The sequence below is a fragment of the Mauremys mutica genome, chromosome 11, assembly GCF_020497125.1.
Source record: "Mauremys mutica isolate MM-2020 ecotype Southern chromosome 11, ASM2049712v1, whole genome shotgun sequence".
Classification (NCBI taxonomy): domain Eukaryota; kingdom Metazoa; phylum Chordata; order Testudines; family Geoemydidae; genus Mauremys; species Mauremys mutica.
The window spans coordinates 61,276,860-61,292,386 of record NC_059082.1 but is presented as its reverse complement, the minus strand read 5'-3'; the positions used below and the strand labels follow the sequence as shown (position 1 = coordinate 61,292,386).

The window sequence follows — 15,527 nt, the reverse complement described above, 5'->3', positions numbered from 1 at the left end:
TCTTTTATGAGACTCTTGTGTTTGCACAGAAAAAATAGTTAAAAAGGACGATATCAAGTTATTAACAATATCTGTTTAGAATGAAAAATAGCAAATTGTGTTTTTGTTTCATTGGGCCAAATCTTCCCTTGTGTAATGCCCTGCAAGTTACTGGAGTTATGCTGGGGATGAATTTGGCCCATTTTGTTTTAGTGAAAATGTTGGTATTTTACAGCATGGCATTTCAGTCCTACAATTGTTCTGGAACTTGATGCTAGTATATTTAACATCTGTGTATTGCAGATGCATACCATGGCCCAGATCCTGCAAACACTTAAGCGCGTGCTTCACTTCAACCAGGTGAGTAATACCATTGAAGATAACACGATGGCCTTAAAGTTCAGTATATGTGTGAGCATTTGCAGGACTGGGGCTCACGTTAACCACAATTTAAACGTATTGGTACAGAGAAGATGGTGCCTCACTTAAATGGACTCCGATGGTTTCTTCAGGGCATGTAGGGCTTTTAAATGTTACAGAAGAATTTTGTTTTCCTGTGTCTCTTAAAATTAGTGACTTCCAGTTTATGTGCAGTTCTCTAGTACCAGAATTAAATATGCACTAGCTGAGGATTGCAGAGATCTCACAGTAGAAGCATATATATATTTTGAATAACAGCGGTAATTTTAATACAGAAAATCCTATTGAATTTGCGTTGCAACTACTTTTAAGCAGTGTGTTTTTATTGCCTTTTGTTATGAAACATTTGCTCCTTGCTCAGAGCCCTTCATTAACCCATGGACTTTGAATTGTAATTGCATGTCCCGGCCCAGTGCTACTGTTGCCAATTTTGCTTGGCCGTATTCCTGGAGGTTTCATCACATGACATCTTTAATTAAAGATTAATCTTTAATTCCTGGAGACTCCGGGACAAACCTGTAGGGGTGGCAACCCTAGAAACTTCATTTGCAGAGGATGTGGGTGTGATGCATGAGGTACATAGAGAGCTTTATCCCTGATGCTACAGTGCCTGGGTCCCCAGGAAGCTGAGAATAAGGGCATGTCTACACTACAAAATTAGATCAACCCCTAACTTGCATTGGCATACAGCTGCCGCAGTACTTACAACGCTTGTGCATGTCTACACTCTGCTCCTTGGATTGGTGGTGCGCATCCTCACTAGGAGTGCTTGCACTGATTGAACTATCAGTGTGGGGCATTGTGGGATGGCTTCTGAAAGCCAGAAACAGTCAAGATAAGCAACACGGTGTTTACATTGACACTGCGTAGACCTAACTACATCGACATTGACTCTACACTTCTCATGGAGGTGGAGTTATTAATTGGTTCAGTGGGCGAGTTACGTTGGTGGGAGTGAAATTTTAGTGTAGACACTCAGGGCTTGTCAATACATATAACCCTGCAATGGCGCTGCTGCACTGCATCTGATGAAGCTGCTCTATGTCGATGGAAGAGAGCTCGCCGATTGGTACAATAAAACCATTTCTGAGAGCAGCAGTAGCTGTGTTGGCTGGAGACACTCTCCTGCCGACATAGCGCTGTCCACATTGGCTCTTATGTTGGTGTAATTTATGTCACTCAGGGGTGGTTTATTCACACTCCTGAGTTACATAAAGTATGCTGAGAGAAACTGTAGTGTAGACACACAGCCTTACATAGTTAGGTTGACGTAAGCTGCTTTGCATTGACCTAACTCTGAAGTGTAGACCAGGTTTGGGTCTACACTTAAACTACTACAGCAGCAAAACTGCAGCTGCACCACTGTAGTGCTTCAGTGTAGATGATACCTATGCTGACAGAAGAGGTTCAAACTGAGAGGCGGCAGCTAGGTTGACAGAAGAATTCTTCCATCGGCCTAATACTGTCTTCACAAGGAGTTAGGACGGCATAGCTACATCTCTCAGGGGTGCAGACCAGCCCTGGGTTAGGGGGTCTCTTCATGCTTTGCCCTAGAGGGGAGCAAGCCAGGGTCTCCTTGATACCCAGGGCTGGTCTACACTACAAAGTTATGTTGACCTAGCTATGTCGCTGAAAGACGTAGTTAAGCCGACCTAAGCCCCAGTGTAGACAGTGCTAACATGACACATGAATTGTTCCTTCGACTTAGCTACCATCTTGCAAGGGGGTGGGTTTACTACAGCTACTTACAAGTAAGGCCTTGTCTGCGTTAAAGGGAAAAGTCGATCTAAGCTACGCCATTTGAGTTATGTGAATAGCGTAACTCAAATCGATGTAGCTCAGATCAAATTACCACGGGGTCCACACTATGTGACGTCGACTGGAGACGCTCTCCCGTCGACTCCTCTTACTTTTCTCGATCAGGTGGAGTGCAGGAGTGGACGGTAGAGAGATTGGTGGTCGATTTAGCGGGTCTTCGGTAGACCCGCCAAATTGACCACTGATGCCTCTATTGCCGAATCCTCTGGTAAGTGTAGACAAGCCCTAAGCGTCTACGCTGCAGTGGTGCAGCAGCAGTGCAGCTGTGGCGTTTCTAGTGTAGACATACCCACAGCGAGCCAAACACTTTGCCTCCGGAGTCCGGAACTTTCCAAACTGCCCTCAGCAGTATGAGGGCAGCTCCTGGGGGAGCAGGGCTTTCAAGCCACTAGGCAGAAGGGCTGGTTTATTCTTGTGTGGGATGCGAGGGGTTTGTTTTCAAACTCTGAGCAGACCCAGCACTTAGGGTTCCCCCAGCCTTAAGCTTCGCAAAATTCACTTTTTAATTTTGTATCATTCCGACGGATATCAAAGTTTTTTTAAAAGCATTGTTATTTTTTATCCATTTAAATTTCCACAATTGCAGGAAATTACGTGGGGCTTAGCCAATCGGGAGCTGTCAGCCCATAATTAGTTAATGACAGTAGACCCTGCCGTTCAAAAAATGAAAGCTTTGCACCTGGGAAAATGCAAAGTGTCAGAAAACACAGTGTAAATATCCCTCAATCAAACTCTAGTAAATTCTCCAGCATTTTTCTTCCTTTGCCTGTCTGTAAATGTTGATGATCCCTGATGGAAATATTTTTTCATGGGGCTTGGGGGATGTACAGTAAAGTCCGCACTTACTGAGAAAAATCGAGTCCTGCCAAGCCTTACCCATTGTGCATGCAACCCCCAGCGCTGGCCCCCTTCCCAGGCAACCTCCCCTCCTCCTCCCACTGCCCTCCCCAGCGCATCTCCGCTCCCCCTACCCCGCTGCATGCCCTCTGCATGCCCCCAGCCCCGCCCCGCCCCTCCCCAGTCCATGTCCCCCTGCTGGGGGCCCCAGCTCCTCCGCGCTGAGCCCTGTCCCCGCCCCGTGCGATTGTCTCCGGCTAGGGGGTGGCTCCCGCTTTCAGCCCTGCCCACCTCACCCTCCCTGCGGGCGGCGCCGGCACCGGGCGAGCCGCTTGGCCCCTGGAGTTACAGAAGGTGCAGCCGCCGGAGCCTGGTGCACAGCGAGGGACACAAGAGAGAAGTTTCCCCGAAAGGTGAGTGAGCCGGTTGCATGCGGACTGCAGCCACATGCAGCGCGGGGGGGTGGGGGCGGAAACATGCTGTGCCACCAAAGCAACTTGCACGGAAGATGGGGGAGTCTGCAGCCTGGCCGCGAAGGGACATGCACCGTGGGAGGGGGAGCCTGCAGCCTGGCCGCGAAGGGACAGCCACATGCACGGGGGACAAGCATGCCCCTTGTTGCAAGTCACGCGACAGGCACCTGGAGCCCGGGGCGGGGGGAAGCATGCAGAGTTCATGTTGCTGTGCTTGCCCGGTACTGGGGTGGGGCCGGGCATTGCTACAGATTGCAGCTGGCTCTCAAGCGAAGCAGTCCTCGAGGGGCCGGGGCGGCTGAGCAACCAGTGTGTGCTAGCCGGAGTGAGACATCCGGTGGTAACAATGGGCTGGGGTTGCTTTGCAAGTGACTCTGAAGTAGAGAGCAGAGCTCGGGGAACTCTCCGATTCTCCCCTTCTACTTTGCATCCCCCGCAAGCCCCCCTGCGCGGGGCGCACTCCGGAGGCTGCTCCGTATGGCCTCGGTTCTGCCTCGTTTGCTGTCCGGACGAGCCCGAAGTGAAGTGCGTGTTCAGCGGGGAGGCTCAGTAAACAGAGAGCCTGGGCGGGGACTGCGCGCTTCCCGCCCAGCGGCTGAAAGCAGCGATCTGGCTGCGTGTGGTTGGGTTGGGAGCCAAGTAATGGAGCCACCTCACGCTTTCTTTCTGGGTGATGGCTGATGCTCTTGCATGTAGAATCAGCTCGATGGAGCAAATCCTTTCTCTCTTCCCTCTGAACCCCCTTTCTCTCCACCCTCCTCCCTTCACTTCTGAATGGTGCCTTTGACATGACTGCCACGAGCGCAGACTACCCAAATCCTGTGGCATACAACTGATTTCTTCATCTGCAGACCTGCCCGCCTTTGAAAGCTATCAATAAGGACATTTGGGGAAGAAAAATGGAGACCTCCTTTTAACTGCTGAAATTCATGGGAGCGGGAGGGCAAATGACAGATCTTTTGCTTAGTAGAGGCTGTCCCTGCTAAATGGGGGGCAGTTAGTATAGAAGGTTTGAAAAGGTCCTTTCATTTCAGTTTTGTGAGTGTACTGTAGTAGATTTGTACTTATACAAGGTCTATAATTAGCATATTTGGTGACTGGACTTCTAAGTGCCTCCTGGAAAAAAAATAGGTTTGGGTCTGGACTCACTCGTAACACTCACCTAAGGTGAATCACATTGAGGTTTCATCATCTCTCTCATTCCACTGAATTTATTTTAACAAGAAGGAATTCGTCTTAAGACCAGTGTTTGCTCTGTAAACCTTTTTGGAATTCACATTTTTTCACTTACAAACGGTGAATATATAATTATTCCACACAAAGGAAAACATTTTCTGCAGTAAATATAAATTTAGGCAATGCATGAGAAAGAAGAGCCCAGAAGACAAGCTTTGCCCATAGGAAGGAAAAAAACAACAACCCTTCTTACATTATTCTGGACTTTGTAGGATAGACAGGAAAAAACAATAAAGTGCACAAAATCTTCTATGTTGTCTTCTTTCAGGGACAGTTGCACATTTCAAATAATAACAATATTTATTGTATTAATTAGCACCTCAGATTATTAAAGCTGGGAAAAAAACTAAGTCTAATTTACTTTGCATAGCTCTCAACTGTGAAAACAGACCAAGTGCACTAAGTTTTACTTTTGGGTTATGTTGCTGCAAAATATGTGTTGCAAATACTACTGGGAGTGGATGTCAGTTTGTTTTTCCCCCTACAGTGTTTCTATAGGAATTTACAAAACTAATGCTAAGGAATGTTGTTTACAAAACTGTATTTGGGGCCAGGTCTGATCTCTTTAAAAAGAGAGGGTGAACAGTTGTGTTTAAATCGAGACTGTTTGAAATGATACTCTGGACACTTATTGTTTGTGAAGTTGAGTTTTTTACTGTCTGTTTTAGCTTAAATCATCTCTCTTATTTTTATATTCTTCCATTTGGCAGATATAAATATTTATCTTTCTCCAGCCTTTTATTAATAATGGCAGTTGGCTCACTATAGGTCTGAATTAAGCCTGATCCTGTGTAGCTGCTGTGATGGTAGCATGGAAACATGCCATGAAACACTCAGATTTGGATCAGAGGATTTACCCGCTGGCTCTTATTTTTCATTCTATCAGAGTGCTATATCACCTTGGCCAAATACTGTATAAAATTTGGTTGCCCAAATGAATTTTGGCTTGTAGTATTTATTAATTAATTTATGCTAGCACCACGAGGCCCTGATCAAGATCGTGGCCTCATTTATTCTAGGAGTTGTACAAGTGTGGAAGTAGACATAGTCTCTGCACTCAGGGCCGGTGCAAGGATGTTTTGTGCCCTAGGTGAAACTTCCACCTTGCGCCCTCCCTCCCCCCCGCGCTCTTGCCCTGAGGCGCCCCCCCCCGCCCTGAGGCACCCCCCTTGCGGCAGCTCCCCACCCTCCTCCCTGAGGCACCCTCCCGCCCCAGCTCACCCCTGCTCCGAGCACGAGCACCCCTAGCACGCCGTGGCTGCCTCACTTCTCCCGCCTCCCAGTCTTGCGGCACCAATCAGCTTAGGTGCCGCAAGCCTGGGAGGCGGGAGAAGTGAAGCAGCCATGGCGTGCTCAGGGAGGAGGTGGGGCAGGGGTGAGCTGGGGCGGGGAGTTCCCCTGCGTGCTGCCCTCCCATTACTTGCTGCAGGCGGCCCTCCTCATGCTGCCCTGCCCCAGCTCCCTCTGCCTAAATCCTGGCGGCAACCGGGGCGGCTGAAGATCCGGCCGCCATAGTCGCTGCCGAAGAAAATGGCGCCCCCCAAATGCCAGTGCCCTAGGTCGCCTAAATGGTTGCACCGGCCCTGTCTGCACTTACAAGCTTACAGTCAGAAATATGTTCGAAGGTATACTGTAGGACAAAAGGAATCTGAAAGTTCAAATGTACTCAGAGCCTTGTTTTGCAGACTCAATAATTAAAATAATGCTGTGAAAAGTGAAATTTGTATGTTTGTTAATATCACTTTTCACAGCAAGTCCTGGCAAGTTAAGACCTGGATGGAGGGGCCGGGGGTGAGACAGCGGGGGCCAGGGAGGATGGATGGAGGAGTGGGGTCTGAGGCAGCAGAGGCCAGGGGTGATGGATGGGGGGCCGCGACACCATGTGGTCGGAGGTGTGGGTTGGTGCCTGGGGCTGGGGATCAGCGCCTGGGCCAGAACCACGGGACCCAGGGTCTGCATCCACAGCTGCATGGCCACGGCCAGGGCTACACAACTGAGGGTCAGTACCCGGAGCCAGCACTTGCTTCTGTGCTACTGAGGCCGGGGGTCGGCACCCAGGGTTGGCACTTGAGGTCCGCTCCCACTGCTGCACAGCCGGGGCTAGGAGTCAGTGTTTGGGGCCAGCACCTGCCGGAGCCTGCTGCTGTGTAACCAGGACTGGAGGTCGCCGTTCAGGGCCAGCACCTAACGGAGCCTGGCGTTGGTGCCCTCTGCTGCGTGACTCGGGCTGGGGATCTGCACCTGGGGCTGGGGATCGGCACCCATGGCCAGCACCTGCCGTAACCCAGGGTTGACATCCAGGAGCCGTGCCCAAGATCAGTGGCCACGGCTAGGGGTGGAGTGCACGGCCAGGGCTAGGGGTTGGCATCTGGAGCCAGCAACCGCCGGAGCCCAAGGGGTCTGCACCCAGGGCCAGAAGCTGCTGGAGCTCAGGGTCAGCGCCTGGGACCAGCACCTGGGGTCAGTGAGTAGGGCTGGGGGTCGGAGCACACGGATGGGGGTCAGTGCCTGGGGCCAATGGCTGCCGGCTGGATTAGGGATCAGCGTCATGCAGCCATAGCGAGGGATCAGAGCAGGCATGGAAGGGGTTGGAGTTTGAAGCCCATGGCTGGAGCCTAGTCTGCAGCCAGGCTCCCTAAGGCCCCGCTGTCCAACCACCCCAGGGCTGACGTCCAAGCCCCACTAAGTCCCCGCCAGTGCTCCCTCAGGTAGAGAACTCACCTTGCTCCTTCAGCGTTGTGCCCCACCTGTCTCCGCAAGGTGGCGCATTACGGAGCAACAGGGAGGGGGATAGGCCGATGCTTTGCCCCCACCCCCATCACCACCCAGGAAGCTGTTGTGGTTGTAGGGGAACCCCCCTGGTGGCCGCATTTGAGAAACGGTGCTTTACTGGGCTTTGGATCAGGGCCTTGTGTATGACACCAAAGATGGTAACCTGCTGTCAAACACCTATAGACAGGCATGTGTTTGAAAGAGATGATATCTCCCTTGCAGGCTGTACTAATTTCTGGGTACTTCAGTACTGGAAATGTGTAGCTAACGTGGAAGGAACTGGGGGGAAGAGAAACTAGAATGATTAAAGAGCTGGAGGGCTTGATTTTCGAGGGAAGATTAAAAGAACTAAACATGGATATATTGGTCAAATGGCCACTAACTTCTGTGGGTAGGGGGAAGTGAGGACATGGTAGTGTACAATATTTGGAAGTACTGTAGAAGCATCTTCCAGGAAAGAGGGAAATATAATCATGATAGTCCAGTAGATTAAAGCTATGTATAATATAGCTTGGTAAGGGGTTTGGGGCTCTTCATGATGAAAGATGCTACAAATGTAGCATGATCATTGGTGAAATTACATCTTAAATACCAGGAAGAATCTCCTGACAGATCGCTAGATTGATTACTGTGGAATAGTCTTCGAAGGAAAGAGGTGGAAGCCCTTTTTAAGCCCTGGGGAAATCCTGTAGAGAATAACGTTCAGAGGGAGCTAATGGGTTTTTACCGTGGAAATCTAGCTCTGTAGATATTTTGAATTTCAGTCAGGAAAGCTGAGGATTAATCCAGGATCTGCCACTCATCAAAAAGATGCTTGCTTGAAACTCAGTGGGGGACTGGATCTGAAAGGGGGGCCAGCATTTGCCAGCTTTTCACTTATTATATATCCAGGAAGAGACTTCTAGCAAGAAGACTGGCCGCCGTCTGCCTATGAGGTTGGAACAGCAGGTGGTGGGCCACACAGCAGACCACGTCCAATTGATCTGTTAGCCACCAGAAAGTGCAGGAAGTTGATAAGTTTGTGTACGAAAAAGGAAACAAAAGGCTATGTGTGTTCTTCTAGAAGGTGATAGGTTCTTTTAAAAAAGTAAACTGCTTACTTCTCCCGCAGGTCTGTTGTGTAGACTAAAAGGACAATCAAATGCTCTGTAAAGAAATGAAGGATAGATAATGGTGATTTGGTATAGAATCGTAGAACCATAGGGTTAGATGGGACTGCAAAGGTCATCTAGTCTCACCCCCTCCAAGATGCAGGATTTGTTGTGTCTAAACCATCCAAGATAGCTATCCTGCCTCCTTTTGAAAACCTCAAGTGAAGGAGCTTCCAGGACTTCCCTAGGCAGTTTGTTCCATTTTCCTACCGTTCTTACAGTTAGAGAGTTTTTCCTGAGATTTAATCTAGATTGAACCCGTTGCCTCTTGTCCTGCACTCTGTGGCAAGAGAGAACAGTTTTTCTCTATGCCTGATCAGTCACTCTCAAACTGCACTAGTACAGCTGAAGAGAGAGTTCATCCAAGTAATTACCATCTCTTCTGTTTCAGTGCAGGGAAAGACAGTTTCCTAAAAAGGTTCCAAAGAGTTGTTTTGTATTGCCTGCCTCTGTATAATATTGTCTTTTCATCGTGTCCTCTGGGAAGACCAGTTATCTTCATTTCCTCGGACTTCTAAACTGTTCTCACTTCATTTCTTTTTATTACTCTATGGCAGGATTGTCTCTTGAGGGTCACAGAGGATAATTCAAAGCTGAGGTTGATGCTGTAGTAGGTTTGAATTGTTTTCTTGTTCAGATCTGTAATTCCATTGCTTTAAGTTGACCTCTGCTAGCTGGGTAATGGATTTGTAATTTTCTCTCAGTGCTCTTTTTCATTTTCACAATCTGTGTGTGCAGATTTGTGGTGTCTGATGTCTGACTTATGCCACCAAGAATAACATTAAATGAGGCAAGAGAGACCCTTCACCCCATGACCCTTGCTCAAACATTGTTGAGGCCTCGCTGCTTTTGCAGCATTAATTCGTACGGCATGATCTCTGCTTTACGTGAATGAGAATGTATCCTGGCAGAAAGACTGTGACGTGACTCTTCATAAACAAGCGTATGTAGTATCACTTTAGAGGAAAACTTTACCCATTTTTCTCAGCTCAGTAGTATGAAAATTCAGACATTAAGAAGCAATTCACTAGGGATGAAATTCATCCCAGAGCAGAGAGTAAGGCCCTATACTTTAAATGTGATCAGCAAAGAGTGTGTGTGTGTGTGACAGAGAGTGAGTGTATGTGAGAAAATTGGTTTGTGCTCTCTTTGTCTCTTTGATGTATAAAGAAGGCCTGACTTGTGTTTTTTCCATATAGATGAAAATTATATGGAATGTATAAAAATTATACTTGTGTGGTCCCCCCTCTGTTCCCCCCAGAAATGTGAGACATGTCAAATCTTATCTTCCCTGTTTTTGCTGTAGGGTTTATTGGTGACTCAGAGAGCATGCTTTCACAGAGCTTAACTGAACGGGTAGGGTTTAAATAGCCTGAATAAAAATCACTTCCCATCTCAGTTAATCAAGGTTCACTTTAATGGTTTCTCTGATGTCATAATTTTACTAGTTCTTCATTCACCCATAGTCTTCCAGGAAAAACAGATCAGACAAGACCTGAATTTCTAATGCAAAAAAACAAACAAAAAACAAAACAAAAAAACAAACACCGCCCCCCCAAAAACAAAAAAAAACCAACCAAGCAGGGGAAGAGATGTTGGGAGGTGGTAGTGGAGATGGGGGAAACTTTCCCAGACTCCTTCACACATCACAAAGAAACAAAAGAGGCACAGACCCCATTTTCTGTTCCTTTGCAAATCATCAGTGATCCCTGCGCTCAAGTGGGATGTTTAAGGCCGCTGTGCTGCTTCTCCTGCATGGGGATGAATAAAAATGAATATGGATAAACTGAAATAACAAATCCCTTTTAATAACAATTGCCATTTCTGAATCTCTTGCGGGGAAGTGACACCAGCCGTGTTAGAACACAGCATTAAGAGACTGTAACCCAGTTTCCAACCTGTGTTAATAATGTAACGGGCATAGGGGAATGAATGTTAAGATACGCTACATTAACCATTGTTTGAATATTGGACATTTTATGCTAATCTAGCAGTCTGCCCTGAATTCTGCCCTTGTGGGGGAGAAAACCTGCTGGCTGGGGGAAAGTGCTCTGAAAATGTCTGCATCTTACAGCGTTTCGGGGTCATGGTGTGCCTGTCCCACTATATTGCTTAGTGAACTCCCCCCAAACACACGCGTGTGCCGAACGGCATGACTGATTTAGGAACTGAGGCTCCTCCTTCAGAGTGGCATGGAACCCTTTGTCTGAGACAGGGGTAGGTGCTATGGGAGAGCAAGTTAACTCTGCAACTAGTGACACCAACTCCCATGTGGGTTTCCATTGGGAAAGATGCTGAATTCAGAGAGGAGCATATCACATAGAGGATCTGATTTCCAGCCCTCCTAGACAGATGTGGAGAGACACCTATGGACCATGTTAGCTTGGCTCTGCTACTCAGATCCCTGTGAGTGCTTAGGGTGCTCTGCACTGGGCAGCAGAGGAGAGTAATAGAACCTTAAGTGTTCAACTTAAGACACTAAACATTATAATAGGAACTAGAATAGTTTATTATGTTGGGCTTTGACATTGCTGGTGCACAAAAGACATCCCAGTGCAGACATGGCTGAGGCAGTTAGGATTTAATTGTCCACCAATGGCAGAAACAGCAGAGAGTGTAGTGTAGACAGAAGTCCGCCTTTCTTACCATAGTCCTCTAGCCCTGCTCTGTGTAGAAATGTGTGAGTCCCCTTTTCAGGACACCTCCATCAATAGAGAATTGAGGTCCAGGTGCGTTGTTATCAGAAGGTCCTGTCTGTAACTAAACTTGAACAAAAATGCCTCCGAGGGCATACTATGAATCCCCTGCTCCCCCTGGTCAGCAGCAGTTACCTGCACTAGTTCTCCTGTTAACAACAAGTGCTCCGCAGTGAGAGGAAGAGGTTGGTAACCAGGTCCAGTGTTTGCTCGTAAATTTCTCTTGATCGATGAACTTCTAGGCAGCTGGTCTGAAGAAAATGGAGGCATTTTTCCTTTAGCGGAAGGCATGTGTTGAGTTGTGGAAATGACTCCATCCCCTTTAACCCAAAGCCCCAGGTCTTGCAGTGCTCCCAGAAGTGTTTTCCTTCAGGCCTGTGTATTTTCTGACACTGCTGCAGTTTCAGATAACATCCAAACAAGGAGTGTATTGTGTCCAGGAAACATTAGAGCTTGACCTTCCAGTATACTTTAAAGTTTACTTTTTTGTATGCTACTGTGTTCACCAGAACCCAAGCAGTGGGCAGAGTGAATAAGTCATGCTGCTGACAAAGCAAGTAATGAAGCAAAATGTTCTATTTAGATACTAATATAGGCCCTGTCACCACAGTAGCGGGGTTCTTGCCTTCTTGGTAGTGGTGATAGGTGGTTTTTCTGGGTGATGTGTGCATGCATGGTTGGTTGTTTCAAAAAACTACTTAGAGGAAGTTGATGAGAATGAAATAATCATCGTATCTGAAGGCCATGTAAGAGTTGTAATCAACACTTAGAAATGCAACCTTGGCCGTTAGGCATTTTCTTTCCACAGATGCTTGTCCATGAAGCAGTTGCTGAAGTGTAAACAAATATGATTCAGCCTTTTTTGACCAAGAGCAGGATGACAATGCCAGTCAGCATAGGCACAGGAACTAAGGGCGTGGCGGGTACTGCAGACCCCCCTGGTTTTGTGTGGGATTCTGGCCACCAACCCCACACCCAGGGTCCTGGTGCTGCTAGCCTCAGGCCTTGGGTTCTGCTCCTGGCCCCATGCCCGGGGTTCTGGCTGATGCCGGGCCTGCACCGGGGGGTCTTCTCTTGGACCTGTGCCTGGGGCTCTGCTCTGGGGAGAGGAGGCGCCAACAAGGGTAAGGGGGGTGCGAAGTAAAAAGTTTGGGGACCACTGGCTTTCAGCACCCTCACTGTAAAAAGTGTTTCAGCGCCACTGCCAGTCAGCACAGCTCAAAAAAGTATCCAGGCCTGTAGGCCCTGCTAACAGCCAGCTAGTAAGATGGAATGTGACTGCTTTGTAGGTTTTGACTTGATAATGATAAGTTACTTCTTATTTCAGATGGTACTTAGAGCAAATCTGTCAATAACAATTATGAAATAGGGCACAGGGCCTTTCCAAAGTGCTTCCTCTAGGTAGATAATGGTAGATGAAGGATTTTGTTGTACAAAGGAGGCATGAAATACTGGTTAAGTAGAAGACTCTCAGGTTGGAAGATGGGTTCTGTTCCTGGCTTTGCCATTGATTTGTGTGGAGAAAGGGTGTCTGAGAGGTGACCCTGAAAGTGACATTGTAGGGTTCCATGGTTACTCGTTCTCATGACTTCGAAATAGTGCTGCTGAAGAAAAAGAAGGGCAGCACAAGATTCGGTGTGGACTATAGACAATTAAATGAAGTTGTTTTAAAGGATTTTTACCATTTTCCTGAATAGATGATACCCTGCAGAAGCTTAAAAGTGGACCTTAAAAGTAGATATTGGTAAGTGGAAGTGGATCCAAAAGACAGGGAAAGGACCCCCCTTTTTGTCTTAATGCCAGCCCTGGAAGTCACTATGGGTTTTCAGAGTCAAACCAAGAGTTTTCCATTCCCACATCATCACAACAAAAGTACAGTGCCCCCAGCCCCCTACACCCATTCTCAGTTGACCCTGAGGCACTAGCATAATAAACATAAATAATACTTATGCCCTTGTTGACTCCTGCCAGTTACACCAAATTGGTGTAACTTTTGGCCCTGAAATTGGAAATTAGTAAACAATTTTGTTGATGCGAAGAGGTAATAGAATCCAGATTCACATCCATAGCTGTTTGGCTCATAATAAAATTGAATTTCGTCACTATTTGACTTGAGTCCATCTGTAGAGCTGGTCTGCGGAGTAGAGGTGCTGGTTGTGCACTGTTGCTTTTCAGAGTAAAGCTACTCGAACCTTTCTGTGCCTCAGGCCATGTGTACATTATGGGCACAACAGTGGCACAGTTATTGCACTGTAGCTGTGCCACTGCAATGCCATAGTGTAGATGTGTCCTGCACAATGGAAGAGGTTTTTCCACCTTCTCGAGTCACAGTGGCTCGGCTGATGGAAGCATTCTTCTGTCAACCTAGCTGTGCCTATGCCATGAGTGAGTTTGGCATACTGGACTTCGGGTAAAATGGGAATAATAAATTACCCATAGGTATCGTTTAAGGCTTAATTAGTGTGTTAAAACAGTTTTGAGCCTCACTAGAAGGTACTGTAGAAGTCCGAGATATTACACTTGTGTTTTCCAGACTGCCAGCCAGATGATCATTTAGTAGGATTGATCTAACTTGCACTCTACAAAGGGTTAAGATGCTTACTGAAATGGCTTTTGCCCCTCAGGCTGTTGTAGAGCTTGTGATTTATGGGTATGTTGCCTCAGCCTACTACTGCTTCATGCAGCCACAAATCTTTCTTATGCCATGTACTGATTTTTATTTTAATCAGTGTGGGAAAACGGAATTTATTTACTGAACCTACTTGCTGTAGTATTAATTGTGCTATCAAGGCCCGGTTGGGAAGGGATCTAATTGGAGAGACGGTAAAGTGGCTACATTATCTGTAATATAGGTAGTTGGTAATGTATACCAACTACCAATAGAGGAAACAGTTTTGTGGCATTTGAATGTTAAATAGCACTTGTCCTATATATCTTAGTTAAATTAACTGAGAAGTTTTGCGTGACACTCTAAACATTTTATTTTGTATTATAGTTGATTAAGCCCTTACCTTGAAAGGATGCATAAGTGCTTTTGTATATTAAATTGGTCACTATTAGAAGTGTGACTGATGTTCTTGTTCAGAGTTTGAAAATCCAATTGAATCTAGTGCTTCTGGTCCTGAGGAAAATCTGAATGTGAATCTATGTGAGCAGACTTGAGTCTAAGGACAGACAGCTCTTCTGCCTTTGCTGCTGCAGGGTGAAATTAACAAGACTTGGTTCAGTTTCACTTTGCTGTTGCTTTGCAAAGCCCTGGGTGTATCAACCTGAGCAGGGACTGGAGCTGGTCACAGGGAAGGAAGATTCAGAAGTAACAAGCACTTTCTGGCCTTACAGCAAGATTACAAGAGAAAGATATACACCTTCAATTGAGGCACTTGTCCGCTGGCACAGCAAAGAGAATAATTATTACTTCTCTCAGTCTGATTGGCAGCCAGTTTATTTTCAACCTGATCCCAATCTGTATCATACACATGGAGAGTAATGAGACAAGAATTGTGGCTTGACAGGAACTTTATATAACATGCTTTATATTTCCTATCATTAGCATGTTGACAACACTCTAGTTCCAAACAGGTGTTATGTCTCCCACGTGCTGTACAAATGCCAGCTAATCCCTACAACACCACTGTGAAGTAGGTCGATATCATCCCAGTTTTACAGATGGGGACACTGAGGCACAGAGGGGCAATGACTTACAGAGGCCAGTACCATGAAGCATTGTCAGATTCAGGATTACAGTTCAGTAGTTTCTGGCTCCCTGTCCCAAACTTGATCTGCTAGTTGATGCTGTTCTCATTTAGGTTTAGTTTTTCAGTTTGTTTTGTGGTCTAACTTTGACTCTTTGAGTTTTTAATACGGTTCTGTTGTTGTGCTCTGATTGCTTGGCATTTGCTAAACTGTCCGATGTTTGACTACAGGTTAGCGTAAAATGCTGCTGGCGGTAGCTAGAGTAAGAGTGTAGAGTACTTATAAAATCTTATCGTCATTGCTCAATAAATCTGCCTTTTTGCCATGTTTAATATAAAAATGACAGGGAGCCCTGAAGTGGTTTAAAAATTGAAATATGTTAATCCTGCCACTCTCTCCTGACTAGCGCAACTGCTGATCTGGTTTCATAGTTTAATTTTTGAAAGTACAGA

General features: G+C 46.7%; 1 protein-coding gene across 1 annotated transcript in view; it reads left to right on the top strand.

Moving 5' to 3' along the window:
- The first annotated feature begins 3,325 nt into the window (after window positions 1-3,325).
- CARHSP1 (calcium regulated heat stable protein 1) overlaps window positions 3,326-15,527 on the top strand; it is a 57,720-nt gene continuing 45,518 nt past the window's right edge. The window contains exon 1 of the mRNA XM_044980878.1: window positions 3,326-3,467. The gene's annotated coding sequence lies outside the window, so the exon portion shown is untranslated. The remainder of the gene's footprint in view (window positions 3,468-15,527) is intronic.